Source organism: Lampetra fluviatilis, chromosome 36, assembly GCF_964198595.1.
Source record: "Lampetra fluviatilis chromosome 36, kcLamFluv1.1, whole genome shotgun sequence".
Lineage (NCBI taxonomy): Eukaryota > Metazoa > Chordata > Hyperoartia > Petromyzontiformes > Petromyzontidae > Lampetra > Lampetra fluviatilis.
Genome location: NC_136310.1, coordinates 4,917,970 through 4,940,647, shown reverse-complemented (window position 1 = coordinate 4,940,647; position 22,678 = coordinate 4,917,970). Strand labels below are relative to the sequence as shown.

Sequence of the window (22,678 nt, the reverse complement as noted above, 5' to 3'; positions counted from 1 at the left end):
GCAAACGGGCTCAGCGTTCATTTTATTTGGAGACGCCTAGCGCCGTTTCTTTTTAAAGACATTGTACTCCACGCAGAGAAGTGTAGCGACACAACCGCACTCTATGATCGCTGGTGCGAAACTGTCCCGCACGCCCTCCCGCATGGCCTTGTGGGAGCCTCGAATACTGATGAAGTTATTTTATTTGAGTTATTTCCTTTTGAATCGTAAGAAAAAACTAAAACATTGCTTGACTTTTTTTCTTCCGAATCGGAAGAAAAAAAACTGAAACCAGAAGTACTCAATTAAAATAACACGTACGTCATCGGAATGGAATCGGAAGAAAACCTGGTAACATACACGTACACATACGTCATCAAAATGGAAAAGGGTTAAGAAGAGTGGGTGGCCTTGGGCAGGATGCGTCACAAGGAGGGATGACCGATGGTTAAGAACAGTGCCGGAGTGGCATCCAAAGAATGGAACGCATCCGAGCGTGACGTCCACTGGGTGAGAAGATGTCATGAGATTGGCGAGGGTGTGAGCGAGGGTGTGAGTGAGGGTGTGAGTGAGGGTGTGAGTGAGGGTGTGAGTGAGGGTGTGAGTGAGGGTGCTGGCCGGATCGTTTCATCGCGAAATCACGGGGGATCGCGACGGCGTGGAAAGGCCTTAAATCCAGCACTGAAATGTTGATGATGAGATGATGATCATTCCCCCAAGAGTGGTGTTGTTCAATGTAGTGCTTTCCTTTTGCTTCACCTTCATTTAGCACGCGTCTATCCTAAGTGTGATCATCCTTTCTCGTGCATAGGCATAGGTTAATGACTCTTATCGGCTATTATGGAACAATTACACTACCTTTATTGTGCTAATTTCTTTGTTGCTTCAATCCGTCTTCATAAGATATTTTTTCCAGAGTAGCCGTGAATAATGACTTGACAGCATATTGGATTTTGCACAATCATTCCCAATATAGCCCAGTCAGCAGCAAATTGTGTGTGCTAACTGGACCACTCATAGTTGCCTGACAGTTCTAAGACATGATGAATCTTTAATAGCTCATGAGGCGCCACAGTGGCGAGATGTTAACTACCTCGCCTGGTATACAGGAGGTCGTGGGTTTGATGGCAACCCTTGACGCCTGCTGTATATTTGGAGTTTGCGTGTTCTCCTGATGGTCGTGTGGATGTTTCTCTCCGGTTTTGTCCCTCCACATTTCGAATCAACATGCATTACGAGTTTTTGGCTGCTGTACATTTCCACACGATAAACCACTTCGCTGAGCTATCATTTGTGGCCACGTCTCTTCTGAAAAAGAGCTATATAGCTCAGTGGTTGCCTTACCTGGTAAAATAAAATAAAAATTGTTTAAATTGTTCATTTAATCGTGTTTTTTTTACTATTTCCGCAAAAGGAGTCTCGAGTTTCGATTTGTTCCTATTTGTGATGGTGTAGTAAACAAAAAACCCCAAACACCCCTCACAGATGGTCAAACAAACACTTGCCCTCATACGAAATATTTAATCATGACGTAAATAACGCTTTGGTAGTCTGCGACTTGGGGACCATCTAAAGCAGTGGTTGTTAACCTTTACTGCAGCCTTGCACCCCTTGGGTTAGCAATCGTAAAATGTTTTTACGTGAATAAATACGTAGGGGTTGATGAAACATGGCTGTGCTTTAATTAGTTTTTTTGATGCGTTACCTTCTAAAAAAAATCTGCCCACGTCTCGCAACCCCCAGAAAGGGCATGTCGCACCCCCAGGTTAAGAATAACCACTGATCCAATGTGAAGCTCACCACCACCCCCCACGTCTCCTACCCCCCCCGTCCCTCCCCCGACTACTGCTTGCGCCAACATGCAAGAAGGTTAAATTTTTTTTTAAATTATGAAATCTCATGGCAGCTGCCGTTTGTCATCACGAGGCTCTTCAATCTCCAATCGCCATCAACGTCCACGGAGGTTATTACCCAAACGCGGGGACAATCCCGACGACAGAGCCTCACTCGTCGCAACCCCCTTGGACGCACGCCATTTTGACCGTGCGTGTGCGTGTGTGTCTCTCTCTCTCTGTGGCTAAATCGATGTCGGCAGGGGCGCAGCGCTGCAATTGCTTGCTCATGCAACCCGCTGGTGCAACGGCCTCCTCCCATTTGGGTGCACGCCAGAGGTCGCAAACGGGTTTTGATTCCTTACCCGTACCCGTACCCGGCCGAACCAGGGTCGCAAATGGGTACTCATACCCGTACCCGGCCGGGTACGTGTAGTCGTTCCCTACCCGTATCCGTACCTTACCCGAAATGAGTGACAAACGGTGACTCACCGGTGACTCACGGCCTACCCGTACCCGTACCCGGCCGCACCAGGGTCGAAAACGGCTACCCGTACCCGTACCCGGCCGGGTACGGGTAGCCGGGTATCGGGTAGGGTACGGGTATCAGGTACCCCGGTTGCGACCACTGGTGCACACGTGGTTTGTACGCATGCTTGTGGAACTTCTTTCGCACCGCCGTACGTAGCCGACCGTGCTCATCGAAAGGTGCGGGGTCTTGAAAGAGAGCCACCTTATTAGAGGTGGCACAGAGGCTGATGCGACAAAAAACGAATCACAATCGGGTTTGTAAAGCAAAGGTAAAAGTGCAGCCATCGCAATGTCTTGCTCACGCCACTCCTGGCAGAAAGGGCTTCCGCTACGGGGTAGGTGGGGGACTCACGCTAGCTCCTTCCACAGGGTAATTGGCCTACTCTTCCACGCTGACTAGACATCTTGAAAGAAGTGGTAGTGCCCTGATTTTGCCCCACCGCACGCGCGAATTGCCGATCGCCAAACTGCGGTGGACCCATTTGTGCACCGCTGCACGGTGAATCGAGGCGGTGGGGAGGGATCTATCAAAGTTGCTCCACACAGTGAGATCGAATCCGTGGCCTTTGGATTGTGAGTTTAGTGTGCTCACCATTGCACCGTAGCTGCATCCACCTGGCTTAATAAAATGCCTAATCGCTTGCATGTACGTAGCCAACCGTGCTAAATCGGAGGCGCGGGGAGAAAGACAGCAAACGAAACACAAAAATAACTTCTAATTAGATGACCGCTGCCCATAACATCTGCAACATAACATAACGAGGCCTCACTGCTGATGTACATCATCACCATCATCATTAGCAACGTTTCTCTACTGCTGGATGAAGGCCTCCCCACCCTGTCGCCATCGAATCACCGTCATCAGGCGGCATAAGGCATCTCACTCGCAAACATGAAAACATTCCTCATTGACGCATCTCTGCAGTGGTAATTCTCTTGGGCAAGTTCCCTCTTTTGGCTGCCATTCCCATCACCAGTCACATCCGTCGGCCATCACCCCCTCTCGTTATTTTCTATCCAACCTGATTTACTTTTTTTCGAACAGTCAATATAATGTCCGTGATTTGTGTTTGTTTCTTGGTCCATGTGTTACCCCCCCCCCTCTCCCCCCTGCATATCTCAGTTTAATTTCAAATGTGTAGCTCTCCCCAAGAACATTTTGCCACGCGTCTTGGCTATCGGTCCTTTCACTTTGTCAGTGTCTGTGTTTTTAAACCACTTGTCACAGTGGGTACCATGCACTGATTGGACAGTATCTTCTTCAGGCACGTGAATTCGTTGCCTTACATTACAGCTTTATTTATTTTTTTATCAAAGTGCTCTGCCGATGAAACTGAAAAAAAAAATCCAGCGTTTGTCTCCTGAATGATCTGTTGTTATCAACCATTGGTCTGGAATGCCCATATATCGATGTACAATATAAATACTACATTTATATTTTATTGCAGACTTTGGCATGTGTAGTTATTTACTGTAACTCATTACGATTTGAGATCACATCCATTCTTTAGTATATTTGGGTATCGGTGTAAAAAACATAAATGCAATATACATCTTACAGCCAAGCAAGCATTAAGATAACCACAGCACTCTCTGATGTTTATATTAATGACGCGAATTTCCCTTCATAAATATGTATTGAACAACATCACGGGGCTCCGCTTCTCGTTGGCCAAGGGATAATTGACTTAAATGCAGATCCATTTTGACTCGCGGATAACCCAATCTAGGGCACGATCGTGTTGCGGATAAATGGAGCGTGAGAATATACACAAATGTGAACGTGTCCTCGTGTTCGAATGAGCACGGGACGGTGCTTGTGTCAGTTGGCGGTGCTGATGGTCAGTCGCTTCACGGTTCTGGCGCGACTACAGCATTTATTTTCACGTGACTTCACCACTTGTTTTCTCCACCCTTGCTAAAGGGCTTGGTCTTCCAGACCCCACCGTGTTCAACCACCGCAGCATAAGACAATCGACTTCCCTTCTCTGCGTTTCCCGTTGCACTGCTCCAATTGGGAAGTTGGCCTTCCCGCCGTCTCATTTCTCGACTCAAGTTTGCCGTTTCTTGCTGGCCGCGCGGCATTTTTGGGCCCCCTCCGTGCCTTGCGCTCATCAGCCGTGACGGAAAGGAATAAAAAGCGATTGCTCCACAAATGTTAAGTCCATCTCAAGTAGAAACATTGTCGGTGAGCCACAAACACAACTGCCGTGGCACTTGACCAGATTCAGTTTAAAATGCAATGACTCATTGCTAATGAGATGCCGACATCCTTGCTGCGGCCTACGCACCACTGACAGCCCTGTCTAGCCACGATGACTCGTGCCACTGCTATTTCCATGGTCATTGCACTTCAGAGCTGGTGAAATCCTGTTCCCAAAAGAGCAGCCCCCCCCCACCCCGTGCCAAGCTCACTCCAGTCAATCTGTTCAACATCCCACCCGTTCTGCGTGCCAAACAGCGGTAACATCACTTTCTTATTCACCACATTTTTTTTTACTGTGCAACGCGCTTAACGCTAAGCGTTATTTTCTGTCTCCTAAAGTGTACAATCTGCAACGATGCGATTAAACGCATTGGAAATATGTGGATTTGGAGCTGTCAGGACGACATTGCTTAGGATTCTAGATTTGAAGTTTTCGTGACTGCAACGGTAAAAAATCTAACAAAATGAATGAAAACAACACCTGAAGAAGGACGCTTGTGTTGCGCCCGAAACTTCGTGATTGAATTTAGTTGTTTTAATTTATTTATTTTATTTTCTACCTACGTGACTTTACCAGCATTTAATTGTTTTCATTTATTTTATTAGATTTTTTATTTTTATGACTTTACTGAAAAAAAACCAAAGAGTATTGCTTAGGATCTTTGGAAAGCACACTAATTTATCACATGTTTTTCATTCCCTCGTAAAATAAACGAAGATGAATGTAGATATCCATCGCACAGGTTTTTTTGGGTTAGATCGCGTAAATATATAAATGTGTCGTTAAACCCGCCACCACCCGACACAGCCAACTAGTAACGTATGGATAATATTGGTCGCGAAAGCCGTCGTGTTAAAATTAATGTATATATGTTGAACTTCTTACATAGCCAGCCGTGCTAACCGGAGGTTAGGGAAACATGTGCGTGCACACTATTTTGGGTTCATGCTTTTGGTGAGCACCTGTTGTAAGCCATGCAGGATGGTATCGCCCAGCCACTGCAGCCTCCTCAGCGCCGATGGTCACACACCGCACCAAGTACTATAACTGCACTCATTTTTGGGTTGAGCTGACCCATGAGAGACGCGGGCGAGGTCCTGGATACCATTTAAGCTGTCGACGTGCAAAGTGCCTGGAGTTGCACTCGGTTTGCTGCCAGGGCAGTTGGGGGGGGGGGGGGTGAGTAGTCCAGCTAGTGCATGGCTTCCCGGTGGTTATTCGTTAGATTAGAGACTGGGTCAGGACAAGTGGCATTCTGCTGCACTGCAATTACATTGCATCTTCGCAAAACCGCTTGGCTACCGACGGAGCGCTGAAGCCGATTGAGCGCGCACCCGCTGTGAACGTAAAAGGTTTCCGTCGTCGCCGTGCCGCGGATCAACGTTGACGTCGCCTTGATACGGGCAGACACTGGAGATGCCCCCCACGACCTCCTCGTGCTGGCATCATGATTTTTTAGCGTAATGTTTTTTTGGGAGGCGGGGGGGGGGGTCCGATCAGCCTCGACGACACCCACGTTGGCTGTGCCCCTGGCGGCTGGGATTGTAAGTTCCCACATGCACGTAGTTTTCAGGGCACTCAGAAAAGAGTTTGGCTAAGCGCTCTGTTTTTGGCCTGCCTCTTATCGGCTCTGCGGGTAATTCCGGGGGGCGGGCGGTATATGTCACGCTTCAAAATCTGTTTCTCCGGGGTGTCGAGACTGGTTCCGTGTCACTTTTGTGATGTGCTGAAGAGCTTCCCCCTATCTAGTGGTGCAAAAAATAATGTGTTTCGGGACACACTTAACAATGTGTTAGTCAGACGCTGTCCGTTTTCCTGAATGGTCGCATCATAATCTGCCACTGGCATTTTGTGTTATCTTTGCGTTCACAGTGAGAGATGTTTCCAGGCAATCTCCATCCCCTCCCCTCCCCAAGAAATATATAAATAAATGGGGAAAAAATATGCTATATATCTACTTGAAGGCCATTAATATACATCGAAAATGTGATGCTTTTCTCTTCAAAATGCAAACGAGTGTGTGGGTGACAATGAAATGTCATCTCACCGGCGGGGTCACTGATCGAAAAAGCCCACAATCGGTGCTGCTTTAAAATTGATTCATTTTTCATTTCTAAAAAAAACTTCGTGACTGGCTCTATATTGATCCAGAAATGAATTTCACTCCCGACACTGTAATCACAAGCCTTAGCTGACAAAATTGTTCAGACAGTTTGACTTGAAATATCTCTGGTAACCTTTCCTAAACATTTTGCCAAAAGTGTTTTTTTATACTTTTAATGATGTCAACGATTACCTGTCACACGATGATATGGTTATGCTTTTTTCATAGGGACATTTGGATACACAATGCCATCATGAAAAAAACTACCTTTCTGTATCAATAGTAACCACCAAATTAAAAAATTTAACAACAAAAATGATTATATTTTGCTGGAATTACTATCCTTTCTGTTTTTTTTATACTATATGCGGTATTTCAAAAACCATTATGTAATGGTTAGCACACTGGACTTGCAGTCCAGAGGTCCCTGAGTCAATCCACTGGCTTGGCAGTTAAACTATAAACTATAATCTAAACTAAAAACTAAAACCGACAAATGTCTTAAATTCACCTGCCTCTCATCCACCCAGCAGAATAAAGTGTTGCACCTCAGTTAGTCGATCAGCAGATTGCGTATGGTACGGTAAAACGTGGGTACGTCCACCTATTTCAAGACGTCTTGCCAGTTTGAGACAGACTCTTTGGTTCTTTCGGTGAAGTCACGTAGGTAAAAAAACTAATAAAAGTAAAAAAGAAAATCACGACGTGGGACCACCACAGCTAGTTGCTTCTGGCTGTGGTGGTATCACCTGATGACGAGCGCTTGTGTTGCGCCCGAAACGTCGTGATTTAATAAAATTTTTATTTTTAACTTTTGTTATGTTTTACCTACGTGACTTTACCGAAAGAAACCAAAGAGTATGGATCCTTGCAGTCACGAAAACTTCAAATCTAGAATTTTGAGACAGATTAAATATACCCTCAGACTGGCTGTCTAAAGCTCCCTCTAGTGGGGAGGATCGTCCATCAGCAGCAATTGCTAGGCTGCCCCTTTATCTTTGATCTTAATGTATGGAAATGAAAGCATTTCTCAGAGCCGTTTTGCTCGTAACACGACGCCAGGCATGTGGCGTGGCCCATAGTCTTCAAGACATCTCAAATAAAGAGCCACACTCGTTGCTTGCCGCACCACTGCAGCGCAAAAATAAATGTCTTTTGTCCGTCCCGTGCAACACACAAACACACGCACGCACAAACAGACAACACCGGGGAAGCGAGCAAAAAAAAAGTTCCAAAAATAAATATCACTTTTAAAGGTGGAATTATTTACAATGGGTAACTTGACTCCTGATCCGACAGAGAGCTTCTCCCATTTCTGCACAAAAGCTCCCAGTAACAAACACGCCGCATGTTTGGGGGCGGGCGGGGAGGCGGGGGGGCCTAATGGGGCCCTGGGATGGAATGGTGCACAAATAGGCGTTTTGTTCCGGTGGTGTGGGGCCACTGGGTGGTGGTGGTGGTGGGGGCGAGGAATCCAAAGGCTCTGAGAGGAGACCCGCCGAACAATGTTCGTGGTGGCATTCCGCCGCGGCGAACGAACGAAAAAAATAAAGAGGGCCAGGGCCCTGTTACTAAAGTCAATCAATAGGCAAGCGAGCAATCCCGTAAGGTGACGAGATGGGATAAACACAGCGGAGCAATTTGTACGCAGAAAAGACAGATTTATCACTTGTTCTTTTTCCTCTCCCCGCTGCCCACCCCAGGTTGGGATCGCCCTCCCTGAGGGTGAGAGCAAGGCTGTTGCCAAATGAAGCTATTTATCCTGTAAACCCAGCTCCTGTCCCAAGCAAGATAAGACACCAATGAATGTTAAATCTTTTATGGTTTCAACACCCATTTGTCATGCTCTCCCCCATTGCCCTTGTGTCCCTTTCAGTATGCATATAAATGATCATGCTAAACAGTTGATGTAAAGAAGTGGTGCTGGTGGGGGGGGGGATCAACATACTTTTGTTCACATTTTCTTACATGTCGCTATTGTCGGATTATGGAGCTTGGTGGAAGGGATTAGCAGTTGGCGATGAATGATACGTTTGTGAGCGTTTGCTTGTTTACTTTTTATTAACGGAATACGCACGAATGTACTTGCATCCATGTCAATTTAGGGCCATAAGCGGAACTATAAATTTAAAATAAACATAAATTCCACCCATTATCATATGCGCCAACGGATGCAGGCTTCTCCCATATGCTGCGTTGGTAATGATAATGATTATATATATATTTTACAATACTTTACAACGGTCAGTGTCAATTCCGTAATAAAACACTGTGTACAAGCCGTCGTATGTTGTGAGGCGAGATGTGTTTTAGACTGTGTCGCGCAATCAACTGAACGTGGAGCTACCATGCACACGTTTTACCGTGCAGCATCGAGCACGTGAGAGCAGCATGTGGCTCTGCACGGACAAATTTCGATTTAAAGCTTTTGTGACTGCAGGGATTCATCTTCTTGGTTCTTTCGGTAAAGTCACGTAGAATGTAAATAATAAAATAATAAAAATAAATAAAGCATAATAAAATAATGTAATAATATAATAATATAATAAATTAAAATTATTTTATAATGTTTAATTTTTATTATTTTATTATTTCCATTCTACGTGACTTTACCGAAAGAACCAAGAAGATCTGCACGGACAGTTCTTAATCATGGCCTCGCATCAAGCGGGACGGGATGCATCTATTTTTTTACACACTCTTATTTAACTCACTCTGTTGTTGTTGTGGTTGTTGTATCTTCAAATCTTGTAGCTAAATTTTTACCCACATCCCAATGTGGTATCGACTGCAAACTTGGTATACCTATGTCATACTGATGATAATACCATATTCTATCATAATAAATAAAATACATATATTTAAAAACATTATTTTTTTTTATATGTTATGTTTCGGCTTGAGTCTAATTGTCCACGGTCAACTGTCGTTGGTTGTAATTGGCCACGGTCCCTTATGCATTTCATTAAAGCGTTTTTAAAAAATATATATAACTTATTTAAGGATGCACCACCGACGGTATGACCATGGTATATCCCTCGTATAATCGCCAAGGCCATCAGAGCAGAAGGAACCTAGCCAAACAAGACATTGAAAAGTCAACGCCACAACCGGGACTGTTAACTGCATTCTTTACCTTCCACACCTTGTGCCAACTTAAGATAATAATGTCCCATTGATTTCTTGTTAGCTTTGTAAAGGCTGTGTTGTTTAAGAGTACACATTTGCTTAGCAAAGTGTTGAGCCGAGGGCCGTTTAGCGTTTTTATTTTTTATTTAAAGCAAAATTCCAATTATTTCACGTCATATTTTCATAGCCTCAGATACGTACCGTTAATTCTTAGTCTAAAATAATTGAATTTGTGTCGTGTTTTTATTAAAACGATTAATGTCGGGCACGAGATTTTCACAGGTTCAAGTTGGAACGCACTGTTCGGTACATATAGGTATGGGGAAACATACGTTATGTTTGTCACTGCATAGAATTTTGTACCCAGAGCATAATCCTCAAAATGTCTCTACATTTCATGATTCTGCAATGTATCAATCCACCTAGCATCTGCATATGAGCTGATTTTATCGCTCCATCTCATCAATTTACGCTCCCTTGGATGCATTCCACACCTTCAGATGCTTAACATCGAAATTATTGATTTAAAAAAACACCGTCTCCTCTCTCTCTTTTGCCTTTCCCACTCCCCTCATTCCTCACCTCGTCTCTGCGTTCTCAGACTTTCTATAAATAGGCCATCGCATTCAATTTCCACTGCGCAAATAAAAAACGTGTAGCAACAAACAACATAAATTGGATTTTGCATGAACATTTAATTGTTTCATGTGAAGGCTATACTGGCTCTAACACAGGAACACATGATTGGTCTTAATTACGAATGAGATGTTCCTAATTGCGCATAACATACAGTGCATGAAAAGGACTGCTAGTGCAGTGATACATGCATTTGTACGGCAAGGTAGTCAGAAACAGGTATTGGGCATTATAATAATATTTAGCAAACACAAAATAAAACTTATAACTGTGCAACCTCTGCTTATCCCCCTACCATGAAATAGATATGTATAGTTTTTTTTGCCCGACCCACTTGTCACTTGTACAAATAAAGGAAGTTAATAGTGTAGAGAAAAACAAACATCTATCATATGAAAAAAACCAACACCCGCCACACGTTCAGGTAAAACAAGCTCATTGAATGTCTAAGCTCACTTTTAACGTGAGGTTATCACTATTACCCATGTTAGCCACCCTCCACGACTCGGCCACACTCATTGTACAACTGCTGGAGCGGCCACAATTACAACAATTATCTACGTCTCAAAAAAAAAAAATCCACCCTTGTATTATGAATATCTCCGTCCAACAGGCGTGTGCATCAAATTGGGGGGAAATGCGTCTCTGTTGTGGAACGCACTCCCCCATGGAATTGGATAAAAAGATGACTCTATTGCTGAACTGTGAGAAGCATCTTCTTGGTTCTTTCGGTAAAGTCTGACGCTGTCGCCTCGACAGACCTGGTTTCACCTGAGGACGGCTGCTTGCGTTGTGGCCGAAACGTCGTGAGAATTATGTTATTATGTTTTATTTTTATTATTTTATTACTTCCCTTCTACGTGACTTTACCGAAAGAACCAAGAATATGAATTCCTGCAGTCACGAAAGCTTTAAATGTGAGAAGCATTTAGTTTTTTTTCTCTCTGTATAAATGTACAGCTCTGCAATCATTTGCTCATGCCACTGCTCGCGGGAATGGCGTAATTTGGCCTACTCTTCCATTCTCACCGGGCGTCTCGGGCAATGCCCACACTTTACCGCATAAGGCTACGAGCTTCCGATCGACTTACTGTGGTGTCCGCATGCATCGATGTGGCGCACCATTTACGAATGGAAATGTACACGTGCCTTAATGGGTACACCCGTTCTATGAATGGGGTACGCATTTAGAAATGGGTGCATCACGATGGTCTGTTAATACATCAAAGAAAGCTTTTCGGTGCAGTTTCAAATATTGTTGTCTTGTGGTTGTTGTTGTTGTTGTTTGACTTGCATCCCACTGGGATTTTTGCAAACAGCGTTGGTGTACGGTGCTTTTTCTGGAATATTTTTTTGCTGTTTTTCCCTGGATTCTCTGTTTGCACATAGTCACATAGTCACTTTAAGATGTTTTCTTGTTCATGTTTTTGATTTTTGTTTGTTGCGATTTCAACCGATTCAAGAGCCGAATGGCTCACAGGGCTATACCAAATAAATGAAACTGAGATATGGACAAAATGGTTGAAATGTAGCAACTCGATGATTTTCCTTACGCTGGTGAGAAGAGACGTATCGGTGAATTCGTTGAAAAGAACCGTGCACGAACGTGCAATTCATCGCCCGCGTGAATCATCCCCCTCGCGTCAACAGACCTGCAGTATTAGCAACACAGCACGTAACATAGAAACTCCGAGGGGAGGTTAAAACCCCACAGTTGATCCCTCAGCCCAAGGCGTCTTTCTTTACATCTCTCATAACGCGTTGCGCTCGGTGGCGGCGGTTGACATTTTGGAGCTGTTAACACTTTTTTTCCCGAGAACAACAACACACACACACAAAAAAGACTTGGGGAAAAGCGGAGTCAAATTTAACAGCCCCACAAGCCAGCAACTGTATCAGACACCAACCACCTGGGTCTGAATCCAGCGCCGTCACACGAAAAAAGCCTCCCCCCTTTTGAAACCCGGTCCAGTCAAAACAATGGGGGCGGAAATATTGCAACAGAAGTGTCTCTCTCTCTCTCTCTTGGCTTGCTGTCTCCCCCGGACTGTTATTGACCGCATAATCTCTCGGGGCCCAAAGTAAACAAGCGAGAGAGACAGTTGCAGCTGAGAACGTTGTTCAAAAGAGACCCAAGGTAAACATCATCCTAGCGTAACAGTTTCACCCGCCTCCCTTCCTTCATCTTCTTCCTGGGGTGGGATTAGAAGGGCTCCTCGAGCCTCCGCCCTTTCGTTTGAATCCCGCTTATCGGAGAAAATGTTGCATTGTTATTTCTTTATCTCCGTCGTCTCGTCGTCTCCCATCCACAACTGATAATTCCACCCTTGCGGGGGCCCTTGAGTGCTTCCTAGAGAGCTCTCGACTGGTTTCCACGCCGCATTTGTTTCCGTAACATTGCTCGAAGCCCGTTGCAGGCACTTGACGAGATCTCTTTGTGTGGCGATGAACAGCAAGGGGGGATAGCAGTGGCAGCAGCAGCAGCAGCGCTTCTCGTGCTAAAAGTCCGCCAGATAATGTAGTTTGTGCCGTCTCCCAGCATGCACGGGAGACATACTGTTGAGATTAAGCTTCAAGGGAATTTGCAATGCAATTAAATAACCACTTTTTTGTTTGTTTTACCAGGTAAGACCCACTGAGCTATGTAGATCTTTTTCAGAAACGACCTGGCCGCAAATGATAGCTCGACGAAGAGGCTTATCGCGTGGACATTTATTGCGGGAGTCAAAGACTCTCTAAGTGCATGATTCTCTATGTGGGGGGGGGGGGGTGAACCCGGAGGACTTAAAGAAAAATCCCCGAGACAACGGGGAGAACCGAAGTTCTGGAAGTTACAGCAGGCGTCAGGGTCGGGATCGAACCCACGACCTCCTGTACACCAGGCGAGAGAGTTAACATCTCGCCATCGCGTTGCCCACCTCACCACCTGAAGAATTTTTGCAATAAAAATAAAATACTGTGCGAATGCGTGGCAATGGGAATGGAGAATTCTAGATTTTTAAAAGCACGCGCTGATGAAACAATGGAAACGTGTCTACTTATTTTTACATTACGATACTTATGATACACGGTAGGATTGATGAAAGGCTGACAGTTTGATATTTCATTGCATCCAATGGGTTCACATCACTCCTGCAGCCACCTAGGGAGGTGCTACCATTCACTGAAATGTAAAAAAAAGTTCATTCTTTAACCAAATGATGACCGTGGATCATGACAGTTAATCGAATTAAATTGGAGATAATACATTAATCTACCCCTCCTGTGTCTACTATTAACTTGGGTATTTCATCAATACTTTGCAATATGTACATGAGGCAGGTGTTGTCGGCTGCTTTGTGGAGCGGTGGTGTAGCAGTTAGCGCGCTGATCTACAAACCCAAGTCACCCGAGTTTCATTCACGCTCATGGTGAACACGAGTGACGATTATCTGAACCGGTTCTGGACCTCCCCTAGGTAGACTAAGCCTCAAATGTGTACCTGGTGTAATGTGTAAACATCGCCATTGTGGAGACAAAGGCGGCCGGGCGTGGTGTTGGCCACCCAACCCCACACTGACCAGGCAGGGTTGGTGAACTACGGTCATCCAGGAGTGCTACTGGATGTACAGGGTGGTGGTCCAAATGTGTTGTGACCCCGCCAATTAATTAATCCGTGATATTTTTAGTTTTCCTTTGCATATTAGCGCGCTGATCTACAAACCCAAGTCACCCGAGTTTCATTCACGCTCATGGTGAACACGAGTGACGATTATCTGAACCGGTTCTGGACCTCCCCTAGGTAGACTAAGCCTCAAATGAGTACCTGGTGTAATGTGTAAACATCGCCATTGTGGAGACAAAGGCGGCCGGGCGTGGTGTTGGCCACCCAACCCCACACTGACCAGGCAGGGTTGGTGAACTACGGTCATCCAGGAGTGCTACTGGATGTACAGGGTGGTGGTCCAAATGTGTTGTGACCCCGCCAATTAATTAATCCGTGATATTTTTAGTTTTCCTTTGCATATTCGTGTTTGTTTTAAATAAACCTTACTTTAAAAAATAGAAGTTTTAGATAATTAATGGGGGTCACAAGGCACCTGCACCACTCTGTACCATGTAGCCCGTGATTTCCAAATACGTGCCCATTAAAACTTGCTGGGTTCCTTCCATTAAAATAGTCCGCAATAAATTTAACCTTTTATCTCGCTCTGAATCGGAGACAGCCTCTTAATAAAGTGCAGTTGCTAGGTCTGCAAAAAGCGAGGCTGATATGTGTATAATATGCACATTATTAACACAAAGCGCTGCTTCAGCATATTATATAACAGCATTGCATGTATATTGAAAAGTACATTCTGCTAAACTAAGGAATAACCTATTTATCGGCCGACGGAACACCAAGGTCAATATTTTACTTGGCGTCTGCGCGAAACATTATGCATACCGGACGACACACGGCACACGCGAGCACAATCAATTGTGCATTGTACGTGAAAAACAATGCAAGACCAACTTGAACCGTGGAAAGAGCACACACAGGCCGGCCCTGCAGCGACGTTGGCTTGGAGCCCCTCCACCTCTTACCACTCCTCGTCACCATAATCATAGGGGAGCAGCTTCTCCCTGGCACTAGATTGCACCCAGTGTCATAATATCTTTACCGTGCCCACGCGCATGCGAACATCGCGTTTGGGAGGCAGAGACTCGGCCGACAATTAATTTTCTCACGAATGAAATTCTGTAGGTGACCGAGATAGAAAACCCAACATAGGGGCCATCCATTTAGTAGGTGAGCATAAAATCTGTCAAAACTTGACCCCTCCCCCCCTCTCTGTACGCACGATTACTTTTCACACCCCCACCTGCGTACGTACGCCTGATGCCCCCCCCCCCCCCCCTGAATCCTTTAGAACGGCCGATATTTAATCCACGCAGAAACGATCAAGGATTTATAATATTAAAGTGTTTAAGAAAACAGATAGTCCACCGCCGGACTATCTAACTAATTTGAAGGCCAATGTAGACAAATTATTATCGAGGTTTCACTCACCCCCCCCCCGTTTCCTATGCGTACATTGTCAGTAGACCCCCCGTACGCAAACGTACGCATTTGGGTTAACCCCCCCTCCATGCGTACGTACTAAATGGATGGCCCCCTTATTTTGTGAAAGGGGGGTGGGGGGCGGGGCTCCCCTCCCTGAACCTGGGACCCGTCACAGTTGCGTACAACCACGTTTCCCTCCACTTTTGTCAAGCCCGCCTACATTCGCGACGCAATAAACTGTACAATGTTTTGCGTGCGCTTTCCTTAGGGCGAGGTGGAAACAAATGCAGGAAATAGACAACTATTGTTGAGCAGTGAATGCAGGGAAAAAAGGAAAAGCAGCGAAGGCCCCCAACATGTTCTGGAACAGGGCCCTCAGTTACCACGTCCAGGTTGCAACGCGGCACAGCGATTAACACTTCTTTACAACTGGCTTCATCAAGCGACAGCCACATTTGTCTGGCTCTCGCCTGATGTAGCTGGTTGTAATTACTGGCGAGACGTCGTACTCAGATTGTAAATGTTGTGGCTTGGCTCTCCGACACACCGGTGTGCTGTACTAGTATACTACACTATACACTACACTATATACTACACTATACACTACACTATACACTACACTATACACTACACTATACACTACACACGTTGACACGTTCTGTTTACCTGACAACCCTTACTAGTTGGCTGTGTCGGGTGGTGGTGGGTTTAATGACACTTTTATATATTTAAGCGATCTAACCCCCTCCCAAAAAAACCTGTATTATGGATGATATTGGGGGGAAAAGCCTACTACGTGTTAAACTGTTAAACACTTGTTTAGTGGGAATGCGAAAGGTGACAATTTTCTATCCGTCATGCGGCATTGGCGAGTGTGATGAAGAATGGTCACCCGTCCCTCCCGACCAAGTGTAGAATTGCGAGAGCTTCATCCAGCAGTGGAACTGACATGTTGTTTTTATTAATCATTCACTTCTGTCGCTGCTTTATAGCGACACGACGCCGTCAGGCTGAAATGCCTTCTCGAGGTGCCGTCGAGCGAAATTCCCTGAAGTTCATTATTCTGTGAGAGCAAGTGTCGCTTCGTGGCGTCTCTCCAACAAAGCCAAACAAAGTCGCGTAAGGTCGCGAGTGAAGAACAGCGGACGTCCCGACTCTCACGGCTTCGAGGGGAAAAAGGAACGCCTCGCTCCCTCGAGCGCCGTTGCATCCAGTCACTAACGAAGGTTTGCATCTTCTTGGTTTTTTCGGTAAAGTCACGTAGAAGGGAAGTAATAAAATAATAAAAATAAAACATAATAAAATAATAATATAATAAAATAATAACATAATATTATAATAATATAATATAATAATTTATTATTTTATTACTTCCCTTCTACGTGACTTTACCGAAAAAACCAAGAAGATGAATCCCTGCAGTTACGAAAGCTTTAAATCGAAGGTTTGCATGTCTATTGAAAACACCGATTTAAACTCATCAAGCATCCCTTTATCTGCTTGACAGGGGAGAGGGTTTAGTCTTTGCAAACAGCAATCTGTCTTTGTCAGAATCAGGCACGTACGGGGCTCAGTCTGCATTTCGGGGTGCTCGTGGGCACGAGAATGCGCACGCCGAGTGCATTTGCAAGAGTTAAACAAATTCTGTAGTGGTGGTGGATTTTGTTGGGCCTTAGTCCCGAACGACTGAGTTAAAGTTTGCACTTTGTGTTTTCTTTAGGCCTCAATGCCAGCCATTTGTGGAAAGTCAACGGGTTATCGCTGACCATCTGAAAATATGGTATGCAGTATTAGCCGTTAAGATGCTACTCTGATGCGCTGGTTAGCACACTGGACTTGCAATTCAGAGGTCGCCGGTTCGATGTACGGTAACTCTCTTTGTGCGGCCGTTTAAACAACGGCTCAAGTTTCTTAAATCTCCTCCGTCTCTATCCATAGTGGTTAGCTGATCGGCATGTTGCATGCGATGGAGTTAAGTGCGGGTATGGTACCCTTATTCCAAGATGTATCGCCTGCGTGGAAGAGTAGGCCTATTACCCTGCGGAGTGGCTCTCGGTCTCACTCGAGTGAAGGACCCTTTTCCATCTGTGGCTTGAGCAATACACTGCATAGCTGTACTTTTAGCTTTGCAAATATCGGAATCAGAATTTGTATTTATACTAGAGGAATCCGACGAAGTAACCATGAAGCATGTTCTTGGTTCTTTCGGTAAAGTCATGTAGAAGGGAAATAATAAAATAATAAAAATAAAACATAATAAAATACAATTCTCACGACGTTTCGGCCACAAACGTCGTGAGAATTATTTAATTAAGTTTTATTTTTTATTATTTTATTACTTCACTTCTACATGACCTTACCGAAAGAACCAAGAAGATGAATCCCTGCAGTCACGAAAGCTTCAAATCGAAACATGAAGCATGTGTCCCGATGTCAATGGCAATCGTGAATGTAGATGCTTCATACGTCTCTAACGCGTGGTGCACGAACAATTACTCCCTGTCAATTGCTGCGACTACAGTACGTTTATTTTATTTTCACCATAACAATCATTGTTTATTGGGACCACCACGGTTATTAAGTGTGTAATGATTATCTCCAATCGGAGCCACCCTTTACCCAATCAGCAACGTGTCAGTACATTCTCACGACGAGTTTGTCGCGATCATTCCGCTTGATGCATATGTGTCCTTCTCAGTCCTTTAGCTGAGCCACATTCAAACGAGTGCAGGAATGCGGGCACACAGACACATAGCCACGATGGGCTGTCACCGATATGGTTGAGCGTGTGTGGTGTACATGTCCACGCACCTTTTGTCGATGCGTGGCTGGATGAGGGCCTCTTGCCACGCCTTGTGGGCCGTGAGAGATATTTCAGCAAGTCCGCCACAAATTCTGGTTGTAGTTATCAACGAAACGCCGTACTCAAATTGCAAATGTTGTGGGTTTACTCTCCAACACACCGGTGTACTGAAGTAGTCACTAATTGGCACGTTTTGTGTACGTGACACACTCTACTGATTGGCTGTGTCGGGTGGTGGTGGGTTTAACGACACATTTATATTTACGAGATCTAACCCGAAATAACTTTTATTGTGAACAGTATTGGTCGCGAAAGCACACATGTTAAATTTCATCATAGCACACTGGTCACCGCCGGTTCATGAAGGTGGCGAGTGGGTTTTGCCCCACTGCCCCCTCTACTGCCCACGATGCCTACTACACCTGTTTGATTGGCCTGGTCTTCATCAATCCAAGCACTTGTCAAGATTAAACCCTGGGGGGAAAAATGTAGTTGCTGCAAGGCAACACTAATTGTCCTTTATACAAAATATGAACGAACACCTCTCCTTGCTACCCATAGGTCTATATTTTCATTGAGCAATTTACTGAAGTTGGAGTCATACTCTTGAGATATTATCAGCCAGCAACATCTGTTCACGCGATCGCCAACGATCAACGCTGCGTTCACGCAATCGTCTAAACCTACGCTGCTCACGTTGAGCAGCGCGCTGTTCATCAACGAGTGGTGAGTGGCGGTATGATTTGCAAAACCGTGTTACTGGTTCCCAGTGACCTGTGCTTGATTTCAGGCCATGCGTACCGGGGGGCGTGGGGCAGTGGAGGGGGCGAGGAGGGGGTGCGTGACCCCTTTAGACAACTCGGCGCTATAATGAGTACCCGGCGTCGTGGTGGTGCGGTCAACGTCAGCGCGGTACTAAGAGCCACGAAGGCAGTCAAGCGAGGCGCTGACTCCCAACGCCTTCCCCGCCTGTCACAGATGCTCGCCAAACTAAGAGACGGCACCGTGCACAATTTACCGAGGCCAAAAGAGCATCTTTGTCGACTAGATTACATCTTCTGTATATATGTATTTAAAAAAATAACCAACCTCAACTTGTTCTTCAATAACACTGTGGCCTTGAAAGGAAAAGTATACAATAGGCAAGGTATCTTGCAATGCCACCTTCCTTACAGAACATTCCTTGCGATGAGAGTAAAGGTTCCCTGCCCCCCCGATACATGTATTTTTTACCCCCTGAAATAAAGAGAATTCTTGAAAAATGTCAAGGAAGAAAAGAGTAATACATCAGTTTGTAATACTGGATACGCCCTAAAGGTAAAAGCACAATAGGAAAAATGCCCCTCAAATTATACCCCAGTATCCGCGGGGTATAAACGGTACATGTATAAAATAATATATGACTATTAAAGGTGTATTTGGAAGGGACCCTGAGGCTTACAGGAACTTTATAAATTGAGAAATGTTATATTAACTATTCCCTGCAGGCAAAAAAAAGAGAAATGCCATGTGGTGTATTGTGGTGCATAATAATAATAAACGTGTCCATCTGGAGCAGCACAGTATCACTCCTGCAATTTCGTACAACTTCTCGCTTAGTTCATGTCACAGCGCAACACAAAAAAACATACCGTATAAGTATTTTCCAAACAATTTAAAACAACCCATGATATTTACTGTGCGACGGTTAACACTATCACGACCAAATCGCTCGAACTGCACCCAGTGATGGCAGATCGAGGAGGCTAAGTAGGGCTGATCTTGGTGAGTACTTGGATTGGGTGACCACTTAGGACTTGCCTGGTGTTTTAGCTACAGGGCTGTGAGGTGCCCAGGAAATGGAAGTGCTGAGCGTCAACCCACCGTACGCGTGGTCAGGGAGATTGTTCGACCATAACTTCACCGTGCTGATTCTAGATTTGAAGCTTTCGTGACTGCAAGGATTCATATTCTTAGGTTTTTTCGGTAAAGTCACGTAGGTAAAAAGTTAAAATTAATAAAAGTAAAAAAAAAATCACGACGTTTCGGAGGCAACACAAGCTTCCGTCTTCAGGTGGAACCGTCACAGCACGATAGCTGCATTTGCTTGATACAGCTATCGTATCAATCACTTGATACAGCTATCGTGCTGTGACGGTTCCACCTGAAGACGGAAGCTTGTGTTGCCTCCGAAACGTCGTGATTTTTATTTTTATTTTATTTTACTTTTATTAATTTTAATTTTAACTTTTTACCTACGTGACTTTACCGAAAAAACCTAAGAATATTCACCGTGCTGCTCAGCTCGGGTTGGTGAAAGCGAACAGACCCACGGTCGTTTAAGATATCGCTTGCTGCTGGTGTTAGATGTCAGACTCAGGCTTTATGTCAGCCGGTAAGGCCCAGTGAGCAAAGCCAGCTCTTTTACACGGATGACCACAGCCCAAGACAGTTGGCAGTGGGTGGCAGCGACAGGACCCTGCAGGGAGGGAACGTGTAAGCTAAGCAGACCACAACCCAACAAATGATCTACACTGCCCCGTGGCAGTGGAATTGAACTCTGGAAGTCAGATTCAAAGTGGAGAACTAACCAGTGCACCACCACTCCCTGCACAAGTCAATGTTATACCAGCTCCAATCCATCTGTGCTTGTTGCATGAGAACTTTGCTCTATTGATACAGCAGAGCACACACAATTCTGCAGGCAAAGCTGGGCTTAATGAACACGTTTAACGCATCAACTGCGAAGTGCATTCCCACACAGCCTCGCGGTGACGTTTGCCGCAATAACATGTGAGGGGGGAATGCAATTACGCTTTTAATAATAGTGGGGTTGCATTCCTGGGAGATAGTCGTTTGGCACAATTAAAGTATTGCCCAGGACGAAGCGGGTCATGCACGTGGTGCAACGATTTGTCACGTTTCAAAATTATTTACATGAGCACCATTTTATTCACATTAGCAAAATGGACACTGCTTAAGTAGCATGAACTGTATGCAGTATGTAAAAAAAAAATACTCTATGAAAACATAAAGTTTCATGGTCATGCTGAACAGCTCTCCGACGCATTTTCGGGTTTCACTGCGTGCCATTCGGCACGATATCCCAACGTCAAAAGTTTTCTGGAGAGAAAAGAAGTTTCCCTAGCACGTGGAGTGAAACGTCGGACATCATAGCCGAACAACAACGCGCGGTATAACCTGCGAAAGAATAAAATGTTCTTGTTTCACCACGACTGCCTTACTTGGTTTTGAGGCAATGTTTTTAGGAGGCACTTTCTTGGAATTACTTGGCCAATTCCTTGAGCATTTATGGATTTTCTTACACAATAAATTACGTCTGTACTGTTGGCATTGAGCTGTGCAGTGAAACCATCAATTACAACGCTTCTAAAACACCTGAGCAGTGGGTTATACGAGGTGATTATCCCTGAATGGAATGTACAGAACGACTCCGACGTGTCCTCAATAGTTCTCATGCTAAATCCACATAATATTTCTGCTCTTACACATGTGGTTGGGTGCTTAACCCCGTGTCTTCTGCTCTATATTGATCCCTCGTGGCTGGGATGAATAAAATAAAGTGTAAAAAAAACTATAATTTGCTTGTATTTGTTGGTATATGTGAGCAGCCAGTGATGACCTGGCTGAAACCAACAAATCCACTGGACGAGATAACATGTTTTTTTTTTTACGTGGGCTCTCCATCCAAGGCTTAACTTAAATCTCAGAGGTACCGGTTCATTGATCTGACACAATGATCAGCCTCCTGACCCAACCCAGCCACCTGTATGGGCATTTTTCTCTCCGTTTTTCCAATGCCCTTCCAATTGTGCCGTCAGTTTCACGTCGTGAGACAAAGTATCGGTTCATAATTCTGGCAGGTCTGTGCCAAAAAAATTCCCGAGGAAGTGGATACCATAAAACTTCTTCTGACATTCTTTTGAGATTTCTTCACAAATAACCTCTCATTTCGTATGAAGTGTTCCCTTCAATAGAGAGTGTTTTTGGGTGGCAGACCAACTCAGATTTTGAATTTTCTGCGGAAAGTATTGTGCCTGACCGCTGAGATTATCTCATTTAAATATAAACACAAAAAATAGGTATTTTCTATGACATGCTGAGATTCTCCCATTTAAATATGAAAAAAAACCTAGGTATTTTCTATGACATGTTACATGAAATATATAGTTTTTTTTCTCTGCACGGAACTCTGAAGACCTTTATTTTGTCTTCTGCACTTTATAAAAACGTAAAATAAATTATTGGGATTCATTTTTTGCTTGTAATGATTGGTGAATTGTCTTAGGACCTTCAACGCACTCCACTTGGGAGCCCAGATTAATCACCTATGGCTGAAACCGAGATTTTAATCCTAGACCTCATCGGGACCGGATAAGTGACCCTCTAAAGCCACCCGGCCACCTCTGATGCCCAATCACACGCACCACG

The 22,678-nt window shown here is 44.7% G+C and overlaps 1 protein-coding gene across 4 annotated transcripts in view; it reads right to left on the bottom strand.

Annotated features, from left to right (window-relative positions):
• The window catches only part of LOC144945029 (ephrin type-A receptor 4-like), a 154,197-nt gene that overhangs the window by 108,394 nt on the left and 23,125 nt on the right, over positions 1-22,678 (bottom strand). The gene's annotated exons all lie outside the window — the stretch shown is intronic.